The sequence below is a fragment of the Pogona vitticeps genome, chromosome 5 (genome assembly GCF_051106095.1).
Source record: "Pogona vitticeps strain Pit_001003342236 chromosome 5, PviZW2.1, whole genome shotgun sequence".
In the NCBI taxonomy this organism is placed as follows: domain Eukaryota; kingdom Metazoa; phylum Chordata; class Lepidosauria; order Squamata; family Agamidae; genus Pogona; species Pogona vitticeps.
The window spans coordinates 106,734,384-106,747,278 of NC_135787.1; positions in this window are offsets into that span (position 1 = coordinate 106,734,384).

Sequence of the window (12,895 nt, forward strand, 5' to 3'; positions counted from 1 at the left end):
GCAAATTCACTTCAGACGATTATCATATCTACTATTGTGGGCAAGAAGCCCGTAGAAGGAATGGAGTAGCTCTCATAGTCAAAAAAAGAGTGGGAAAAGCTGTAATGGGATATAATCTCAAAAATGATAGAATTATTTCAATACGAATCCAAGGCAGACCTTTCAACATGACAATAATCCATGTTTATGCACCAACCACCAATGCTTAGGAGACTGAAACTGAACAATTTTATGAAGACTTACAACACCTTCTAGAACTGACACCAAAGAAAGATGTTCTTCTCATTATAGGGGATTGGAATGCTAAAGTAGGGAGTCAAGAGATAAAAGGAACAACAGGTAAGTTTTGCCTTGGAGTTCAAAACGAAGCAGGGCAAAAGCTAATAGAGTTTTGTCAAGAGAACAAGTTGATCATCACAAACACTCTTTTCCGACAACACAAGAGGCAACTCTACTCAGGGAAATCACCAGATGGGCAATACTGAAATCAAATTGATTATATTCTCTGCAACATGACCTGGAGCTGATCATCAGCTTCTCATAGCAACATTCCAGTTTAAATTGAAGAGAGTAGGAAAAACCACTGGGCTAGTCAGGTATAATCTAAACCAAATCCCTTGTGAATGCACAGCGGAAGTGAAGCACAGATTTAAGGAACTTGATTTGGTGGACAGAGTACCTGAAGAACTTTGGACAGAGGCTCGTAACATTGTACAGGAGGCAGCAACAAAAGCCATCCAAAAGAAAAGGAAATGCAAGAAAGCAAAGTGGCTGTCCAGTGAGGCCTTACTAATAGCAGAGAAGAGAAGGGAAACAAAATACAAGGGAGATAGGGAAAGTTAAAGAAAATTGAATGCAGACTTCCAAAGAATAGCAAGGAGAGACAAGAGGGCCTTCTTAAATGAACAATGCAAAGAAATAGAGGAAAATAATAGAAAAGGAAAAACCAGAGATCTGTTCAGGAAAATTGGAGATATTAAAGGAACCTTTTGTGCAAAGATGGACATGATAAAGGACCAAAATGGGAGGGACCTAACAGAAGCAGAAGACATCAAGAAGAGGTGGCAAGAATACACAGAGGAGTTATACCAGAAAGATTTGGATATCCTGGACAACCCAGATAATGTGGTTGCTGACCTTGAGCCAGACATCCTGGAGAGTGAAGTCAAGTGGGCCTTAGAAAGCATGGCTAACAACAAGGCCAGTGGAGGTGATGGCATTCCAGTTGAACTATTTAAAATCTCAAAAGATGACGCTGTTGAGGTGCTACATTCAATATGCCAGCAAGTATGGAAAACTCAACAGTGACCAGAGGATTGGAAAAGATCAGTCTACATCCCAATCCCAAAAAAGGGCAGTGCCAAAGAATGCTCCAACTACCATACAATTGCACTTATTTCACATGCTAGCAAGGTTATGCTCAAAATCCTCCAAGATAGGCTTCAGCAGTATGTGGACCGAGAACTCCCAGAAGTACAAGCTGGATTTCGAAGGGGCAGAGGAACTAGGGACCAAATTGCTAATACGTGCTGGATTATGGAGAAAGCCAGAGAGTTCCAGAAAAACATCTACTTCTGCTTCATTGACTATGCACAAGCCTTTGACTGTGTGGACCACAGCAAATTATGGCAAGTCCTTAAAGAAATGGGAGTGCCTGATCACCTTATCTACCTCCTGAGAAACCTATATGTGGGACAGAAAGCAACAGTTAGAACTGGATATGGAAACACTGATTGGTTCAAAATTGGGAAAGGAGTACGACAAGGCTGTATATTGTCCCCCTGCTTATTTAACTTATATGCAGAATACATCATGTGAAAGGCCGGACTGGAGGAATCCCAAGCCGGAATTAAGATTGCCGAAAGAAATATCAACAACCTCCGATATGCAGATGACACCACTCTGATGGCAGAAAGTGAGGAGGAATTAAGGAACCTTGTAATGAGGGTGAAAGCGGAGGGTGCAAAAAATGGTCTGAAGCTCAACATCCAAAAAACCAAGATCATGGTCACTGGCCCCATCACTTCCAGCCAAACAGAAGGGGAAGATATGGAGGCCGTGACAGATTTAATTTCTTCACTCCATGATCACTGCAGATGGTGACAGCAGCCACGAAATAAAAAGACATCTGCTTCTTGGGAGGAAAGTGATGACAAACCTCAACAGCATCTTAAAAAGCAGAGGCATCACCTTGTCAACAAAAGTCTGAATAGTTAAAGCTATGGTTTTTCCTGTAGTGATGTACGGAAGTGAGAGCTGGACCATAAAGAAAGCTGACCACCTTTCAAGCTGATGCTTTTGAATTGTGGTGCTGGAGGAGACTCTTGAGAGTCCCCTGGAGTGCAAGAAGAACAAATCTATCCATTCTAAAAGAAATCAACCCTGAATGCTCATTGGAAGAACAGATCCTGAAGCTTAGGGTCCATTACTTTGGCCATCTCATGAGAAGAGAAGACTCCTTGGAAAAGACCCTGATGTTAGGAAAGTGTGAAGGAAAGAGAAGGGGACGACAGAGAATGAGATGGTTGGACAGTGTCACTGAAGCTACCAACATGAATTTGATCCAACTTCGGGAGGCAGTGGAAGACAAGAGGGCCTGGCGTGCTCTGGTCCATGGGGTCATGAAGAGTCAGGCACAACTAAATGACTAAACAACAACAACAACAACAATGTCTTCACTGGTCACTCTTTCAATTCAAGCAATTCTGAGCATTTTGCAGTACTTGTACATTTCAAATGTACAGTATTTGTCTTTTTTTTGTAGGAGCCTGTGTGAAAATCTACAATTCCATGCCATACAGTAGAATGGAGAATGCACTATCCAGTGCAAATTGTGAATGCCAATTTTAAAATTTTGTTGTATATTATACTCTTCATCTTAAGCTCTCAGTTGTCTTTATTCTGACTACTGTCGCATGGCCATGCTTACAGTATGTTATTCATTTAACCCAATACCAAAGTACTTCAATGTATCAGTACTCTGAGTGTCTCCTGGATCCCCCTCTATAATGACACCTTAAGTTGATATAGAACTGTTTATTGAATCCAAAACAAGGTTTACAAAACAACACAATGTTAAAGGCCGAACAGGACCCATCTTCTCCACTGGTGGTTGAAGGTTACCTAGACTCCTCATCTGTTCCAGTACTCTTTCTCCCATCTTCTATGGTGAGAAGCCAAGCCCTTTTCCTTCACCAAGTCCAGGTGGGCCAGACAAGGGATCCTGTAACAGGGATACTGGATACATGTCATCAGTTGTCCCTGCAGATGGGTGGCACAGGCACCCTCCCTGGCCAGATCTCCTTGCCCTTCCTGAGCTTCTGCTGACCCATAGATCAGGTAACTCTCAATGAAGGCTTGCCCAAAATCCACTTTAACATGACTAGCTTTGTCTGACCAGCAGGGTGGAGGGTGAGAGGCCCTGGGATGAGGGCCTTCTATCAGACTAGGCTATGGGATGCCACAAGGAGCTTCTGACTGAGCTGGTTGAGCCTGGCACTTCTGTCATCAACAGGCACAGCACTGTTTCTCCAGCCTCTGGACATCTTGGCAACAGGTCTCATCCCAGCATACTCATGCAGCTTCCTTGGGTGGCACCAAAAGGTCTGCCCAATTACCCATCTCTGGATTGCATTGATGGGCCACTTCCCAGCCCTGCTTTGAGCAAGGTTCAATTGGTAACATCTCCTGAGCCTCACATGCCTCCATGTCAATTGTGTCAGCCCAGTCAACAAAGCAAACATACATGTCACAACACGTTGCCCGAACTACATGGAAACAGAACAGTCACAGCCTAGCCAAATCCTCTGAATCATATTCCAAGTCTCCTCCTCCTCCTTTGCAAGTGTTACAAATTTTATATTACTTTAAGAAACACTTAAACAAATGGCTCATTGACCTTACTGTCCATATCACTACAATAATGTCACTACAAACGTTGGTATTTTCCTTTTTGGGTAATATAATAAAGATTGGTCTTAGTCACATTTCAGGAATGATTCATGTTTTGTAGATCTGAGTAAACAGATTCACTAGAAAATTAAAGTCATAATTTGAATGTGGTGTTGGGGTGACAGCAAGTTTTCCTTCTTGTAAAATTATAAAATTTATTCTCCCAATTCATGTTGTGTTCCCAGTCTGTATTTTCCAAGAAAATTCTGCAGCCATTAAAATGGCTTATTGTGAAATCTAGGCAGTGTTGTTTCATGTATGCTAATAGCTTTGAGTTCTTCACACTTTGTGTGCACGCGCACGTGCATGTGCACGTGTGCCCATGTGTTTTCTTTATTTTATCAGCCATTGGGACATTTACTTGTACAATACTGATGTCTGTGGAATTGCCATTTAGTCTGATACATACTGCTTGGTTTGGGTAAATAACAAATGTTTGAGCATATAATAATGTTTAATATACTCACTCTACATCATTACTACCCAAATAAATCATAGTGGCCAAAATCCTCTTGATGATTTAGGCATCTGCCACTGAGACATTGGGCACCAGTCATGCTACTGTTACACAATTGTGTGACTCATGATGTAACTGATAATTAGAGATGGGGAAGAATATAAAAACCGATCAGCTTTTTCAATGAAAATAGCCGATTCATCAAATATTCATCCCTTCTTATTCGTGGGTTCCAGAGACCCCAACGAATAGGAAGGGAGGAATATTTACCTGTTTTTATTCATTTTCCATATTAAAAAAACAAAACAAAATAAAAAATCTATTCAGCCTACCAGTCGCCGATCAGCTGATTGGCATGGGATAGGCAGCCACTCCCCCACAACCACCCAATCCCACAGCCTACCCTCCCACCCCCTTCCTCTCCCTACCTTAGCCCTCCCCCACCCCACCAACACCCCCTTCCTATTAAAAAACAACAACAAACACCATTCTGCTTACTGGCTGCCGATCAGCTGATCAGTGGCAGATAGGCAGTCATCCCCCTCCCACATCCAGCCACCCCAATAGCCTACCACCACACCCCTTCCTTTCCCTACCTTAGCCCCCACCCCACTGACACTCCCTTACCTTAATTACTGCTGCCAAGGTCTCCTTCTGGCCTCCTAGCCACACATGTAAAAAGGGAGACTGGCCTTTACAAAGATGGGGTGTTGGTAGGGGTGAGGTGGGGTGGAGGCTAAGGTAGGGAAAGGAAGAGGGTGGATGGGTAGGCTGTGGGGGTGGCTGGTTGTGTTTGTTTGTGTGACTTAGAAAAAACAGCTTCTGTGCTTTGAAAATCTCCTCTCAACCATATATGAACATATATGTATGTATGTGTGTATGTGTGTATGTATGTATGTATGTATGTATGGATGGATGGATGGATGGATGGATGGATGGATGGATGGATGGATGGATGGATGGATGGATGGATGGATGGATGGATGGATGGATGGATGGATGGATGGATGGATGGATGGATGGATGGATGGGGGTCAGAGGAGACTCTCGTGGAGGAGCAGATGGTGGGAACCGGTGGAGATGCATCTTTGTTCTTGCCTAGTTTCTTATTGAAATAAATGCATTTTTAGTGCTTAACTGACTGGATTGTGCCTTAAAAGCAATCACCACTGAAAATCTGGAATTGAAGTAAATGTTTGGATTTTAACTGATAATCCTGCAGTAGAACTGCATTTTAAAAGATAAGCTCTTAGTTTAATAAAAACTATCCAGACGTTCTGCTCAGTAGTTCTGTCTAAAATGGTAAAATTGTAGGGCCACCACCATTTTCAGTTTCATTGGTTCAACAGGAGAATGATTCCTAGCAACATTCAAAGGTAGATATCGAACAGGCTATTCTATGTTACTTCCAGATAATTGTGAATAAGATTGCATCTTCATTGCAAAATGAAGATGTGTTTTAACAGCATGGGTTCTGTCTTCTTTATCTATCATGTAATAAGTGAACACAAGTGGTAAAAGTGGCCACTTTAGCTTAATTATACTCAGCTGGACACTTAGTCATCATCAAGAAAGAATAAATGCATAGTCAAAAGTAAGGTGAATACAGATTTGCATGATTTCCAAAAAAGAAGCTGTGTTAATCTATCTCATTATGTTGGCATAGAAAATTAAAAGAAGCAGAAAATGAAGAAGGAGAAGAAGAAAGCAAAAAATGTATTAGTAGTTTAGAGTTCAACAGTTTTATTTCAGTATCAGTTTTCATGAATTGAAGTCCATTTCCTCAGACACTGGAGTATAAATATATCATCAGTTTTAGATTAGATTAGATTAGGCATCCTTCAGTCTTGAGAGAGTATGGTAACATGCTCTGTATGGAGGACTTGGAACAGCGTCTAGTGTGGCTGAGAAAGCCAATCTGAGAGTGACAATCCCTTCCACACTGGAGACAAATACAATCTGTCCCCTGTCCCCTGATTTTGCTGCTGACTGCCTCTTTGCCTTGGCCTTCTGGACAAGGGTCTCTTCAAATTGGGAGAGGCCGTGATGCACCGCCTGCCTCCAGGCTGAACGCTCAGATGTCAGGGTTTCCCATCTGTTGAGGTCTATTCCTAAGGCCTTCAGATCCCATTTGCAGAAACCCTTGTGTTGCAGCTGTGGTCTCCCTGTGGGGCGATTTCCCTGCACTAATTCTCCATACAGGAGATCTGTTGGAATCCAACTATCAGCCATTCTCACAACATGCCCAAACCAATGTAGATGTCACTGTTTCAGTAATGTATATATTCTAAAAATTCCAGTATATTTTCATGTATCAGGATGTTTCCATGTATATATTTTCATGACTAGGTATGGATACAAATTCAATTCTTAAAATAAAACAGACTAACAAACAAATTAGAATATTGTGCTTCTGTAGCTATAACTCAAAATGCCAAGGAATGGCTTGATATTTCTGCACAGTATTTCCTGGCAGGAGAAAGGATGCCAAACTTTATGTAGTGAAGGGCATTCTGAATGTTGAAAACACTAATGGAGGTCATATGAAGTGGGCAAAAACACTAATGGAGGTCATATGAAGTGGCCGATAGACTGGAAACAGCACCTTATAAGGTTCATTAAAATTTTTGGCCTATATTTCTTTCATATTGTGTCAACGGCTTTGACCAAAAAAAAAAAAAAAAGTTGAGATGGCTGATCTACAGGATATCCTTTTGTGCTCACTATGATTCGCAAAGTGACACTAAGCAAGGGAAAATCCTAAAACTGACTCCTTTTTTCATCAGTTAACCACTTTTTACCCAAATACAAAGCATATGTTAGGGCTGTTTTTCAACAAGTGCAAAAACCCTTTAACCTCTCAGGTAAACTAATGTTGTCATGCTCATTCTGCAGAGTGCAGACTTGAAAGCTGTGTTCCAATTTCCAAACCGTATCTTTTGGGTAGGCAACCTGAGGAAGAAAAGCTATTTCAGACCAAAAGGTCTAAAGACATGTTGTGTGCTCGTTTTTTTTTTTTAAAGTCCCCTTGCCTTTTGAAATGGGGGAAAAGGGGAGAGCTTTGAGTTAGCAAAGATTGTCATTAGAAACCAAGGTTACAAGTATGCATATTATGTGAAAGAAAGGCAATGAAGAAAGACAAGGTCAAAATAATCATGCAGTTACCACAGCCAGAAAGGCAGAAAAGTAGGTGCTCAATCAAGTCAAGTTGAGCTCTCACTAAAGGGGTCAACTGAGGCTATCCTATCATGTGCATGCCACACAGAACTGAGAAGAAAAGACAATATAACTAGGAAAATGGGGGGGGGGGGCAGCAGTAGGAAGAGAGGAAGACCTAACATGAGACAGATTGTTTTAATCTTCCACAGCTGGAAGTTTGCAAGACCTGAGCAGAACTTACTGGAAAAGACAGTATTGTCAAGAAGAGAAGCAGCAGGAAGAGAGAAAAACCCAACATGCAAAGCTGTTGGTTTTCAAGATTTGAGCAGTGCTGTTAATTATAGGACATTTGAGAGATCATTAACTCATACAGTCTCTACACATTAGAAGTGACTTGAGACACATATATTTGCAGTTTTTTAAAATTAATTATTAGCTAATTTTATAATGATAAGATGGGTAGAATGGATGAAACTATGACATGATGTAGGGACTAAAGCTCTAGTTTTACTCTTACAAGTCATAAATTGAAAATCCTTTGCCCAAACTTCCACAAATTTGGCACAGAGGAAGAGCAGACTTCAGGAGTAAGTTGTGATTTTTTCTTTGGGCTGCTCTCATTTTTATAATTAACTTGTAGACATACTTCTACGAGTACTTGTGTTATTCACTCAGTCTGTTGTCCAGGGGCTAACACTGGATGAATAACTTCAAGGCCCCTGGCTTTCCCTTCTTTATCCTAAATCCAGATTTGGACTGAGTAACTGTTCAGATTGCACAGCAATGGGAAACATGTGTTCCTTAGGATGAACTACCACATAATTCCTCAAGCTAGAGGGGCTGATGGGACCTGGAGTCCACTAGTATCTGGAATTCTGTAGGTGTCCCACCTCTGAAACTCAAGATGCTATTGTATAGAAAACTCATTCCTGCAAAGTTGGATATATGATCCCCATATTATACTCAGGAAAGGGATTGTGTTGAAGGTTAAGGTAGAAATGTAGGGCTAGAAGTAAAAGATGATAAATAGAATACAAGACATTTCTTTACTTACATTCATGAAAATGGGAATCTATGAAAACAGGGGAAGAGAATTTTCATTCAACTGTTAGAGGAAGTCAGAATCTCACAAACCCCATCTGGGGGCTGGGGTCTAGCTCTGAGTGGACAACTAAGCTGAGACAAAAGACAAAACTGAAATCAAACCCATATCATACCCCCCCCCCCCCACCGTCATACCAAGCTACTAAACTTCTTGGGCCTGTACTGCAGATTTATGGATTTTGTTTTGTTTTGCTTTGGTGATCTACCCTTGTTGCCCCTATTTCTTTGGCCCTCACAAGGGATCACACCCTTTCCCTTCACACTGCCACCAGGTATTCTTCTAATACCAATTATGTTATACCTGTGTGCTGTCAAAACGAAGGGTTATAGAACTTAGGAATCAGAGGTTTAATTAAGTATTCTTTTATTGTCAAACTAATCATAAAGGTAAATCACATAAGATCACTTAAGAACTGTATCAGGTTTTAACATGGATTGGGTTATGTATGCAATCACTTTTATTCCAACTAATATGTATTTTCAATCAATATCTCCCTGGTAGTACTAGTAGCTTCATTCTTGCTCGTTCAGTATCTTTTATCTCAGTTTCCTCTCCTAACACTCTCAGCTCAAATCCTTAACTTTCTTCTTCTTACTGCTAAACCCTAACTGCGATTCCACATCTCCAACTGTCTTTCTCTAACTGTCCAACTGTCTCCCTAACTCCGCCCCTCCTGCCCTATCCTTGGCTTCTCCCCCTTGACCTTCTGTGATGGACAGGCAGGAATGACATCATCTTTTGGCATTTCACTACACCAAGGTACTAAACTTCTTGGGCCAGTACTGCAGATTTATGGATTTTCTTTTGTTTTGCTTTCATTTTTGCACTAGTTATGGAAACTATCAAATTAGGCTTGATCTAATCTAGACCAGTGGTTCTTAACCTTTGTTACTCGGATGCTTTTGAACTGCAACTCCCAGAAACCCCGGTCAGGACAGCTGGTGGTGAAGGCTTCTGGGAGTTGCAGTCCAAAACTCCTGAGTAACCCAAGGTTAAGAACCAGTGATCTAGACAAACAGCAGTTCTCAAGGTAAAACTGTTATAGACCTTACCACCTGAAACTGCTAGTGGCTGGGAGGGTAGGGGCTGTTAGTTTAACCCTTCCAGAGGTGCAGCACACAAAAAGAAATGGCATATCCGGGAGAAGGGTAGGATGGGATTTTTTAATCCCTGCCATAGTTTGCTGAGAGCAGGCCTTTAAAAAAAATAATGTAATTTTTTTTTTTACAGGACAGCATTTCGACATATAATCTCCTACTTGCATTCTCAAGCAGTCCAGCCCAGAAGCAGTTTGACTGGGCAATTTGTAGCTTGTCAGGACTGGGGCAGTTTTCCTCCAGAAAATAAATGAGATGCTGTCATTTATTAATGCCATAGCATTATTATGCAGGTGGTACACACACACACACACACACACACACACACACACACACACACACACACACACACACACACACACACACACACACACACACACACACACACACACACACACACACACCACCTGCGCAGTAATGATACTATGGTTATATAGATATGTCTCTATATATGGATTATATGTATGTGGCTAAGAAGGCTACCTAAACCCCATTCCCAGAACCTGAGTGAAAGTGTTGATGGATGAGGCACTGGGTGTTATTCACCACAACTTACATTTTGTTCCCTGATTAATCAGTGTCATATCTATGGAAATAAAGTGCACAGCTACTTATCTTTTGTTTCCAGTTATGGCTCTCCCATCGCAAACATTCCCCTCCTCGTTAAGTATTCTCTCTAAATAGTTGTACTTCAGGACATGTGTTCACATGTGTACAAGGATCTTCCTAAAGGGGATCATGTTGATGAAAACATAAACATCTATTCTATAAGAAAGTTAACTTGAGAGTGACAAATGAATATATTCTGGAAGGAAGAACTGTATATGTTCCTGCTCGGGCAGAGATGGTGGTAAATTAATTCCTTCTCCAGCAGCGAGTGAAATGTAGAGAATTTGCAAATGAGTTGATTGCCTCAGGATATCTCTCTCAAGATGGATTAAGAACACCCAGGGGAACATCCCCCTCCATCCCAACAAAAGTACAATTTGCCTTACAAATGTTTGCTCTTCTAATCCTGTTATGGAAGAAAGAAAGAGAAGATTTTCAACTATCCCTCTCTGCTTTTCTTGTAAGGCTTGCTGGAGATAAGTAGTAGCTTCAGCACAGTCAGATATATGGAGTGGGTTCAACTCTCCCCAAAGGAAAGGAAAATAAAGTTTATCAAATATTTCATTCCTGGGCCAACAGAAACCAAACATTAGTAGGGAACATAAATGTTTAATAAAGGGCTGGGGTTCCAAACTGCACAATAAGAAAGAAACTTCACCCAAGGTCTATGAACTCCACTTAGGGTTTTAACTGTAGTCTGTCATTTTGCTGCGGTTAGTTCTACTCATACATTTCATTACAAGCAAAAATGTGCAGAGAGGGCAGCTTGAGGTCAAACATGCACAAACAAAGAATCTCTCAATTGTGGTGGTTGATGATAGTTAAGAAGGGTATTTTTCCCCCTCTTCAGCCCAGCCAGGAACAAGCATGCCATCGAAACCAGCTCTTCTACATTCAGCAAGAATCAATTAGAAAATTGCTATTATGCCCACATCTGGAATGTAGAAGCAAGGCACCTGCATTAGGTTAACTGCGATCACCACTTTAATATCAACAAAGGAGACTGGCAGTGAATATTGCAAGTTGGGAGAGAACTGACAGAGATGGGAGCAACCTTAGAGTGAGTCTGGCTCTACTTCCCACCCGGCCTCACTTTTTTTAGTGTTGAAGGAAACTATCCTGAATAGCCACTACACTCAAGACTCTAGACTCTGGGCATGTGAATCAGGTACATTCCTGAAGGATTGTTTCTTTTCCAGGATCCTAAAGCCCTGTGTGGCAAATCACCTCACTTCAGAAGTGTGATGGCTGAGAAAGTATTCCCATTACATTCTATTGAATTATTTGTCTTAAGAGATCATGGCGGAAGCTGGCTGTACATGCACAGCACAGATTGGCTGGTGACTGAGTTGTTATAATCCAACATTCCACATTCTGAGGGTAGGGATAATCAAGAATTTTTAGGTCCATCTAGAAGGATTGGATTTTGACTGAATTGCTCTTATTCATTCCTCCTGAACTACTGTGCATATGGGAATGCTTTTACCTTTTCAGAGTCTTTGAATATTGATTATTTGAATCATTTTTACTGTGTTTGAAATTATTGGTCAAATGTATGTATCCATGTTGCAGGTCATGAGATTACAGTGTGGGAGGATGCGCTGTGACAAGTGGGCCAATGGCGACCAATAGAATCGGGGCTCAAGGCCCAGGGGTCCTCAGAACATGGTCAGCCAGGGTCATCCGGTTGGTATAACTGATTGACCTTGGGGCATGGGACTCACCCATTGTAATGAAAAGGGGTCCAGTGAGACCCAGCTGCACAATTGATTCCACACTACAACAGGCCCCCTCTTTTGTTTGGCTTTTGAAGTTGCTATAACAGTGGTTAATAACATGTGGCCCTGGTTTGCCCCACCCAAAGACTGTCTCACCTCGTTATTTTGAGGGGGGAGCAATGAACTTTTAAAGAAAGGTTAGATAGCCCATCTGGAGAATAGAATACAGGAAGGAAAACTGAAGACTGAATCAGCATTTGAATTTAATGTATATGTAGGTTACATAGCAAAGCTGTGCTTGCTGATCAAGAGAGATTAAAAATCAGAGATTGCATTTTTTTTTTAACTTCATGCTTGTATGCATCTTAGTCTCTAGGCTCATGAAGTCTGATCAGCAGCACAGGAAGTCAAGAGGCATTTATAAAACAATTAATTACAGATTTAAAGGCTTAAAGACATTCATTATTTTTTCTCATTTCATATTTCTAATGTGTATAATATATGTGTGAGAGGTGTGTGTCAATTATTGAGAGTGATTCCAAAAAATCAATTTTCACATTTCTTAAGGCAAATACATGTTTGCTTTGAATTACAGTGGTGCCTCGCATTACGAGTGCTCCGTTTTACGACGAAATCGCTTTATGTTGAAGGTTTTGTGATCACAAAACGATGTTTCCTATGGGGGAATTTCGCTTTGCGATGATTGGTTCCCTGCTTCGGGAACCGATTCTCACAAAGTGATGATTTTCAGCCAGCTGATTGGCAGTTTCAAAATGGCTACCGGGTAAAAAACATGGCT